Source organism: Betta splendens, chromosome 7, assembly GCF_900634795.4.
Source record: "Betta splendens chromosome 7, fBetSpl5.4, whole genome shotgun sequence".
Classification (NCBI taxonomy): domain Eukaryota; kingdom Metazoa; phylum Chordata; class Actinopteri; order Anabantiformes; family Osphronemidae; genus Betta; species Betta splendens.
Window position 1 is genome coordinate 2,841,223 of NC_040887.2, and position 10,083 is coordinate 2,851,305.

At 55.3% G+C, this 10,083-nt stretch overlaps 1 protein-coding gene across 2 annotated transcripts in view; it reads left to right on the forward strand.

The window, feature by feature from the left end:
* The first annotated feature begins 325 nt into the window (after window positions 1-325).
* Window positions 326-10,083, forward strand: part of opn7b (opsin 7, group member b) — a 22,332-nt gene continuing 12,574 nt past the window's right edge. For both annotated transcript variants that reach the window (XM_029157365.3, XM_029157366.3), the window contains exon 1: window positions 326-502. The gene's annotated coding sequence lies outside the window, so the exon portion shown is untranslated. The remainder of the gene's footprint in view (window positions 503-10,083) is intronic.

Consider the following 10,083-nt stretch of genomic DNA (forward strand, 5'->3'; position numbering starts at 1 on the left):
TACTACTGTATCTGCTGACCAGCTACAATTAACGGTGACATTTCACCTGTGCTTCAAACCACTTTCATGCTGCATCGTTATCCTCTATGGTCCAAATTAACTTAGCAAAAGAAATGATGATTGGGCAGCACAGTAGAGTGAGCGCGTGTGAGAGGCGGAGGGAGAGAGCGAGGCAGCGTGGAGAATGCATGCGTGCACGTAAAGGAGATTTAAGTAGAGAGGGAGCAGTTTACTGGAGACGGGGGAGAGAGAGAGAGAGAGAGAGAGTGGGAGCTGCACACTGATAGAGGAGGAGGAGGAGGAGGAGGAGGAGGAGGAGGAGGAGGAGAAAGACCAGCAGCACAACACAGCAGAGCCTCCTGGACCCACGGCTGTCAGGGACCGCAGCTCGTTTCAGCTGCTCGGTTATGGTGCCGACACACATGGGTGACGGTCCGACTTGCTTCGCTCTGGACTCTACTCGGCACCGGTCGTCCTCAGCCAGCTGTGGCGCGCGCACAAGGTAGGAAACGCAAGTGTGTACGGTGACTCAATGGTGTGTGGTTCGTTGTAAACTGAATTTAAACTTGAGACAAAACGAGAGTGATGTTATTTCATTAGGAGAGCAGCACGTGTGCTGCAGATGAAGTCCAGGCCAGTGCGGGTCATTAGCTCAACCTCAGACTGATCCAGCAAATTACAGTTCACACAGGAGTGTGTTTAGTGCCGCACCTACACAACATGTAAACACTAAGTATAATTCAATGAACAGGAACATACCTGACTTTTTATTGTGAATTTAGTATGACTGGAAAAGGGGAACACAATAGAAAGAGCGCAGACATATGATGGGAGCATCTCGGATCTTCCAGCACTTAAACGTGGACACTTTGAATCCGCCCGCAATAGTTTAAATGAAATCCAGCAGTTTGTTCCTTAAAGCCTAAAACGTGTTGAGCCTTAACTGGACGCGTTGCACTACATCTCTCTGGCTCCAGAGCCAACACTTAAAGGTCCTCATCTACGGACTTTACTAATGACAAAGAGCCGACATCCACGACCCAGAATCCAAGCTTTGTGATTGTCGCTGCAGCTTTAAGGGAGTCTGTGACAGACACTCTTCTTCCTAATTCACATAATGCTCTGTGTAATAAAAAGTTCCCTGTAATAAAACGCCAGTGGCAGCATGAACTGTAGCAACTGATAAATCAGAGCCAATGACAACGTAACAGGTTCTGTACTGTCAGTGTTTTATTTATGTTTATGCAGATGATCTCTTTATTGGATTATTTGCAGTAAAATTATGCCAAGAATAAAAACAAAGCTCCGTGCTGAGTCTCACGGAGCAAACTGAAGAACACGCTCGTGTTTGTGGGTTGTGGACTGTGGTTGATGTTGCAGGTAATGTCCCATTAGCTCACAGTGGTAACGATGCTCAGGTCAAATGTGGCTGGAGGTGAAAGTCGTCCCTCAGAGCTCAGGATCAGGCTCAGTTCTTATCGCAGCTTGATCCCATCAGCGGGCGACAGATAATCAGTGTGTGTGTGTGTGTGTGTGTGTGTGTGTGTGTGTGTGTGTGTGTGTGTGCGTGCGTGCGTGCGTGCGTGCGTGCGTGCGTGCGTGCGTGCGTGTGTGTGTGTGTGCATTTGATAGAATGTGAATGCGACTCTGCCCAAATAAGACGTTTGGTGTTTTCTTCTAATGACAGTGTCATTGTGTCTCTGCTCTCTGCACACACGCATCATGTTAAATGCATTTACATGTGCCTGTTTATTTTGAGCAGCTATAGTGTTAATGTGTTTCCCTTGTTAACACTGACAGGTGTGGTTGTTAAAGCATGCATCATAGTTACGTAACCACTGAGAAGTGAAGGTGAGAAGACGTGTAGGTAATTACTAATACAACATCTGTAAGTGATGTTTTCTTGCTAGTTGTAGACTTTTTTTTACATTAGGTTGCTACTAGTAGCAGATAATTAGCAACTTGTTTAAGGAAATTCTGACTGTTACACGGCTAAAACAAACAAGCTTGTGCGTTCGCAGTAACGTCTCCTGTTTGTCTTGCGTCTCGTCTTGTTTGGTCTCCAGCGTTGGGTCGTCAGTTTAAAGCACATCCTGCTCCTCTGTTTTCTTTAGTTTTGCAATTTCCCACATATCAAACAGGGATTATGAAGCTGCTGCAGGCACAGGCCTCACAGGAGACGAGAGGAACCCAGACTCTCTGACAGTTGTAAATTACCATAATCACACACTCTTTGGACTCTAAGCCTACAACTCATGACTGCACTAGTTTCTCCTCCTTTGTTCCTCAGGTCTGTCGTGTCATGATCTGGCTTTGTGTTTCTAGTTGTTTCCTGTTTTATTTTGGTAGTCTCCTGGTTTCTGTTCCTGTTTTAGCTTTACTTCCGGTTTCTTGTCTTGTCACAGCTGTCCCTGCTCATTACCCACACCTGCACTCTGTTAGTCATCAAGTCACTGTGTATTTAACCACCACCTGTGTCCTTAGTTCCCTGCCAGATTGTCGTATTCGAGTTCCCTGAGTGTTCGTGTTTCATGAGTTGAGTTCCCTGAGTGTTCGTGTTTCTCGTGTCGTGTTCCTGTCTGTATCGTATATCCTGCCCGACCCTGGATTATCTACTTACCGTGAGTTTTTGCCTGTTCCCTGTCTGTACTTTCGCCGAGTCTTTTCGTGTATGACCTGGACCGTCTGACCGTGCCTTTAAGAATAAACCTTTTGTTGATTATAATATCGCCTCCGTGCTGTGCATGTGGGTTCGCCGTCTGCCCGAGTTCCTGACAGAACAATCTGGCCAAACTTGGACCCAGCCAGCACTTAGCCTCCGGTCAGGTCAGTGACTGTTTTTCTTTGTTTTTTACGGTAAATATAACTCTCCCGCGGAAGCATGGTTTCGGTTTCCTCCTCTCCGCCTCGTCGGATCGTCGTGCCTGCACCAACCTGCCCAGCTCCATGGTTATTTCCCTGGGAGGATTTCCTGCTCTCACGCGGTTCTCAGTCTCCAGTTCAGCCGCGCGCTGCTCAGTCTCCAGTTCAGCCGCGCGCTGCTCAGTCCCCAGTTCAGACGCGCGCTGCTCAGTCTCCAGTTCAGCCGCGCGCTGCTCAGTCTCCCGTTCAGCCGCGCGCTGCTCAGTCTCCAGTTCAGCCGCGCGCTGCTCAATCTCCAGCTCAATCGTGTTTTGCCCAGTCTCCTGCTCAATCGTGTTTTCCCCAGTCTCCAGCCCAAGCTCCAGACGCCGCGGCCCCGTTTCACCATGCGGATCCCGGTACAGAGGTCCGGTCCACACCGCGCCCAGCGCCTCAAACGACGGACAGTCGCAGCTGCTCCGGACGGCGACGGCGGCGGCGCGGGTCCAGGATCCCGGGCCCCGCGGTCTCGGTCATGGGGACCGAGCAGCCTTCTTCCCCGACAGAGGAGCCCCTTGATTCTCTGACTGACTGTGTCCCTCTGATAACAGGCATCCCAGACAGCGTCGCCCGACGGGTCCACCTCCTCTGCTCTCCTCCAGTTGCCTTTCTCTTCGTCCACCTCATGAACACCGCCAATTCGGCTACAGACCAGGGCGCGAGAGAACAACTGTTCCAGGAAGCAGCCGCTCTCGTCCTGAGGGAGCCTGTCCTGCGTGAGGCCCTGCAACTCCCGGGCCTGCAGCCAGCGGCCGCTTCATGTCCCACCTCTCAGTCAGGTCAGCCTCGCCATGCTCATGCCCTGGTGCAGCCCTGTCGCCTCCAGGCCCCAGCCCAGTCGAACCTAGTCCAGACCCCAGATCAGCCGTGTGTCGCCCAGACCCCAGATCAGCCGTGTGTCGCCCAGACCCCAGATCAGCCGTGTGTCGCCCAGACCCCAGATCAGCCGTGTGTCGCCCAGACCCCAGATCAGCCGTGTGTCGCCCAGACCCCAGATCAGCCGTGTGTCGCCCAGACCCCAGATCAGTCGTGTGTTGCCCAGACCCCAGTTCCGTCCTTGTCCCCGTCAGAGGGCACCGCCCGTCTGACGATTGTTAACCCCACCCAATCAGGCCCGACGTCTTCCCCGTCGAGCTCGGCAGCTGTAAGCTGTCATGCCAGCTCCGGAGTTGACGCCGTTCCAGTCCCTGTCGGCCATGTTGCGGCCGTTCCAGCTCCTGTCGGCCATGTTGCGGCCGTTCTAGTTCCTGTCGGCTCCTCAGAGGAGGACGCCGTTCTAGTTCCTGTCGGCTCCTCAGAGGAGGACGCCGTTCCTGTTCCCGTCGGCCATATTGAGGCCGTTCTAGTTCCAGTTCTTGTCGGCTCCTCAGAGGAGGACGCCGTTCCAGTTCCTGTCGGCCATGTTGAGGTCGTTCCAGTTCCTGTCGGCCATGTTGAGGTCGTTCCAGTTCCTGTCGGCCATGTTGAGGTCGTTCCAGTTCCTGTCGGCCATGTTGAGGTCGTTCCAGTTCTTGTCGACCAAGTTGAGGTCGTTCCAGTTCCTGTTCCTGTCGGCCATGTTGAGGTCGTTCCAGTTCCTGTCCCTGTCGACCAAGTTGAGGTCGTTCCAGTTCCTGTTCCTGTCGGCCATGTTGAGGTCGTTCCAGTTCCTGTCCCTGTCGACCAAGTTGAGGTCGTTCCAGTTCCTGTCCCTGTCGACCAAGTTGAGGTCGTTCCAGCTCCTGTCCCTGTCGACCAAGTTGAGGGCGTTCCCGTAGGCCAAGTAGAGGGCGTTCCCGTAGGCCAAGTAGAGGGCGTTCCCGTAGGCCAAGTAGAGGGCGTTCCCGTAGGCCAAGTAGAGGGCGTTCCCGTAGGCCAAGTAGAGGGCGTTCCCGTAGGCCAAGTTGAGGGCGTTCCGTAGGCCAAGTAGAGGTCACCCCTGTCTCTGACCCCGTTCCTGTCGGCCCTGTAGCGGTCGTTCCATTCCCGTTCCCGTCGGCCCTGTAGCGGTCGTTCCAGTCCCGTCACCCTTGGAGCTGCAGCGCCCGCCGGCCTCCAGGAGGAGGTAGCACCTGCAGTTCCTGCGCAATCTCCAGGAGGAGGTCGCGCCAGTGGGCAGTTCCTGCGCACCTCCAGGAGGAGGTCGCGCTAGCCGTAGTCTCCTGCGCACCTCCAGGAGGAGGTCGCGTCAGCCGCAGTTCCTGCGCACCTCCAGGAGGAGGTCGCGTCAGCCGCAGTTCCTGCGCGCCTCCAGGAGGAGGTCGCGTCAGCCGCAGTTCCTGCGCGCCTCCAGGAGGAGGTCGCGCCAGCCGCAGTTCCTGCGCGCCTCCAGGAGGAGGTCGCGCCAGCCGCAGTTCCTGCGCGCCTCCAGGAGGAGGTCGCGCCAGCCGCAGTTCCTGCGCGCCTCCAGGAGGAGGGTCGCGCCAGCCGCAGTTCCTGCGCGCCTCCAGGAGGAGGTCGCGCCAGCCGCAGTTCCTGCGCGCCTCCAGGAGGAGGTCGCGCCAGCCGCAGTTCCTGCGCGCCTCCAGGAGGAGGTCGCGCCAGCCGCAGTTCCTGCGCGCCTCCAGGAGGAGGTCGCGCCAGCCGCAGTTCCTGCGCGCCTCCAGGAGGAGGTCGCGCCAGCCGCAGTTCCTGCGCGCCTCCAGGAGGAGGTCGCGCCAGCCGCAGTTCCTGCGCGCCTCCAGGAGGAGGTCGCGCCAGCCGCAGTTCCTGCGCGCCTCCAGGAGGAGGTCGCGCCAGCCGCAGTTCCTGCGCGCCTCCAGGAGGAGGTCGCGCCAGCCGCAGTTCCTGCGCGCCTCCAGGAGGAGGTCGCGCCAGCCGCAGTTCCTGCGCGCCTCCAGGAGGAGGTCGCGCCAGCCGCAGTTCCTGCGCGCCTCCAGAGGAGTCGCGCCATCCGCGTTCCTCGCGCCTCCAGGAGGAGGTCGCGCCAGCCGCAGTTCCTGCGCGCCTCCAGGAGGAGGTCGCGCCAGCCGCAGTTCCTGCACGCCTCCAGGAGGAGGTCGCGCCAGCCGCAGTTCCGGCGGATCCCCAGGAGGGGGTCGCGCCCGTCGCAGTCCCGGCGGACCCCCAGGAGGGGGTCGCGCCCGTCGCAGTCCCGGCGGACCCCCAGGAGGGGGTCGCGCCCGTCATAGTTCCTGCCGACCTCCAGGAGGGGGTCGCTCTCGCCGTAGTTCCTGCCGACCTCCAGGAGGGGGTCGCTCCCGCCGTAGTTCCTGCCGACCTCCAGGAGGGGGTCGCTCCCGTCGCAGCTCCGGCGGACCTCCGGGAGGGGGTCGCGCCCGTCGTAGTTCCTGCCGACCTCCAGGAGGGGGTCGCTCTCGCCGTAGTTCCTGCCGACCTCCAGGAGGGGGTCGCTCCCGCCGTAGTTCCTGCCGACCTCCAGGAGGGGGTCGCTCCCGCCGTAGTTCCTGCCGACCTCCAGGAGGGGGTCGCTCCCGCCGTAGTTCCTGCCGACCTCCAGGAGGGGGTCGCTCCCGCCGTAGTCCCTGCCGACCTCCAGGAGGGGGTCGCTCCCGTCGTAGTCCCGGCGGACCTCCAGGAGGGGGTCGCGCCCGTCCCGGCTCCGGCCGCACCAGCATCGGTTCCTGGCGGCCCGGCTCCGGCCGCACCTGCATCGGTTCCTGGCGGCCCGGCTCCGGCCGCACCTGCATCGGTTCCTGGCGGCCCGGCTCCGGCCGCACCTGCATCGGTTCCTGGCGGCCCGGCTCCGGCCGCACCTGCATCGGTTCCTGGCGGCCCGGCTCCGGCCGCACCTGCATCGGTTCCTGGCGGCCCGGCTCCGGCCGCACCTGCATCGGTTCCTGGCGGCCCGGCTCCGGCCGCACCTGCATCGGTTCCTGTTTCTCGTCGCGGTGGTCCAAGGAGGACGCCGCTGGTTCCCGTATCTCGTCGCGGTGGTCCAAGGAGGACGCCGCTGGTTCCCGCCTCTCGTCGCGGTGGTCCAAGGAGGACGCCGCTGGTCCCTGCCTCGTCCTTGTCTCGGCCGCCGGACTGGTGGCCTTGCCCTCGGCGCCTCCTGCTGCCCGGATGGCGCTGCCTCCTGCGGCGACGCCCGCCTCGACTCCTCAGCCCTTCGGATCAGCGTCCGCCCGGAGGACGTTGCCATTCGGGGTGGTCCCCGGGGACATCGGTCCAGCCCAAGGGCACTAAGAGTGCCACCCTGGCTCAGCGGCTGCTGGGCAGGGTCTCGCCACGCCATCACCCTCCGTGAGGGAATCCCTGAACTTCGTGTCTTCCCTGTTCGTGGACTTTGTTGTGGACTATTGTTTTGGCCCTCCCCCGGTCCTCCCTCCACCCACCCTGCTCATGTACCTTGAGGGGTAGGGATTCGGTCCCTCCGCCTGGGACCACCCTCCGCCCGCCCTGGTTTGGGGGGGGGGCTTCCGTAGGCGCCGTGGAAGGCGCCATAGGGGGGGGGGTACTGTCATGATCTGGCTTTGTGTTTCTAGTTGTTTCCTGTTTTATTTTGGTAGTCTCCTGGTTTCTGTTCCTGTTTTAGCTTTACTTCCGGTTTCTTGTCTTGTCACAGCTGTCCCTGCTCATTACCCACACCTGCACTCTGTTAGTCATCAAGTCACTGTGTATTTAACCACCACCTGTGTCCTTAGTTCCCTGCCAGATTGTCGTATTCGAGTTCCCTGAGTGTTCGTGTTTCATGAGTTGAGTTCCCTGAGTGTTCGTGTTTCTCGTGTCGTGTTCCTGTCTGTATCGTATATCCTGCCCGACCCTGGATTATCTACTTACCGTGAGTTTTTGCCTGTTCCCTGTCTGTACTTTCGCCGAGTCTTTTCGTGTATGACCTGGACCGTCTGACCGTGCCTTTAAGAATAAACCTTTTGTTGATTATAATATCGCCTCCGTGCTGTGCATGTGGGTTCGCCGTCTGCCCGAGTTCCTGACATGTCGAAGCCAGTGATAGAAGAAGTGATATCCTTAGAAGTGATAACGAGCACATGCTCTGATAAAACCGAGAAGATACAATAACAGATACTTTTAATAATACTTAACCACTTGCTGTATGATACCAAATTCTAAGAAAGTAGCTCAAGAACTAACAATAAATTATTAACAACACATTAATTAACAGCATAGTATGTCTCATTCTGTTTTTCTAGTAACTTGTTATTAAATACATTCCACCAGCCTTGGAAATGTCAGCCAGTCTAAAAATAAGTAAATCCTGACTGAGCAGCTGACTCTGTGTGTGTGTGTGTGTGTGTGTGTGTGTGTGTGTGTGTGTGTGTGTGTGTGTGTGTGTGTGTGTGTGTGCGTGTGTGTGTGTGCGTGTGTGTGTGTGCGTGTGTGTGTGTGTGTGTGTGTGTCTGTAAATGAGTTTGTGTAACACACTCGGTTGTGTGCAGAATATTAATGTAGTGTTGTCATAAACCCCAACACTCTGGACCATTCAGTCAATACACTATTTAAAGCGTCCATGCTCCAGTTTCCATCGTTGGAAGCAGAACCAGGTTAAACCTAAAGGTATTTGATTGGGAATTCAACCTTTATTTAATAAAGAGCAGCGAGTCGTGCAAGAGGTTATAGGACGAGGAGCTGAGCAGCAGTTTAACAATGTTACACACAAAAGACGTGTTTGTCTTCGTATCTGACAGGCACATCTGCCATTTACACTGAAACTAATGTGTTTGGCTTTGGCGCCGTGTGTGTGAGGATAAATACGATGCTTATCTGTGAGCAAGGTCACTGCTCCAGGGTGGATGGACCTTAAATGACAAGACCCCCAGACGCTGCATGCATCATGCATTCAACTGTAACTACAGCACGACCGTCTTCCTGTCTCGGCGACAGACTGGAAACCAGTTCAGGGTGTGTCCTCTCTCCCAGTGACAACTGGGATGGACTCCTGCACGCCTCCAGCCCTCCAGGAAACGCAGTGATGGATAGATTCAGAATAATGTGTTACTATGCATCTAGTGTTCTTCCTCTGATGTCTCTGAAGTCTCAACACGTACAGTATAGTTATGGCACTGTGTCATTGTCTGAGGATCAGACGTTCTGATGAGAGACACTAAAGAGAAACGTTAAAAAAGTTCAACGTTTACAGAGAAATCTGTGGTGAAGTGAGGTTTATGAAAGGCGAGTTTTTGTAGTAGAGAGCTGTCTAATAAGATAATGTAATATGAAGCTTGAAGCACATACGCAAGTCATACATTTACATTTACAGTTAAGTTGGATGAATTCTTAACAGGTCCGGTGTATGTGGAAAGCAAATGCAAGTGTTGTCGAAGGGTAAATAAAGGCAGGGTCGTTTGGAGCAGAGAGATGGTTTGTGTGTCTTTGCTCCGAATTGAGAGTTTGAGAAGCTACTTAGAAAAGCAATTTGTTTATGAGATCACAAAATATAGAGGAGCCCGAGTCTGTTTCCTTCACATTCACACTGAAATAAACTGATAATGAACATTAAAGGAAGCAGAAATATAAAAAGCTACAGTAAGAGAGAGATCGAGAGAGAGAGAGAGAGAGAGAGAGAGAGACCTCCTGGTGTCTTTAAAGGCAGTAGCATGATCAGAGTAAAGCATCCTCAGGGCCCTTCAGCTACAGAGGGAATGTGAGACATTGAGTCTGAGCAGGTGTCTTAAAGCCGTGGGCAGAACTCAGAGCCTGTAGATAAATATCCTGCAGCTACATCACAGGGAGGACGTTGGCTTCAACAGAGACATTTGGGTTTTTCTTCACAGTCACAGATTCTGGTCCAACGACCTTCGTGCCCAGAGAGTTGGCGCTTGCTCGGCCTTCGTTCCTTACATTTATTTACAAATCGAATCCATTTTATATCCAAGGCTCTTATACTTCATTTAAAACCATTCTCCATAACCATTTCTGAAGGCTTTCCAGTCACTGCATTCTCAATTTGTAACTACTGGAGTGTGTGAGACGCGTTTTCTCCTGTAGGTGTTGCTTTCACCTACAGACAGTGGACCGAGAAGAAATCCTTCCCACAATCCTCGTCTGCCTTTCAGCACATCAGTCCACAGCGCTGAACTCTGTTTTTACTCCAGGCTGGAGTCTTTGGCCGTTCACTGTCCTGTAATGTGATTATTCCTCTCTGGCTGCTGACGGGAGCCTAACGTCGCTGCAGACGTCCTGCAGCCTGAGGACGTGACGCTTCCGTAGCCTCTATGCTAGTGGGGCTGGAAACGAACCCTCCGCCTCCTGCTCTGCAGGGAGTCACTCTGAATAGCAAGG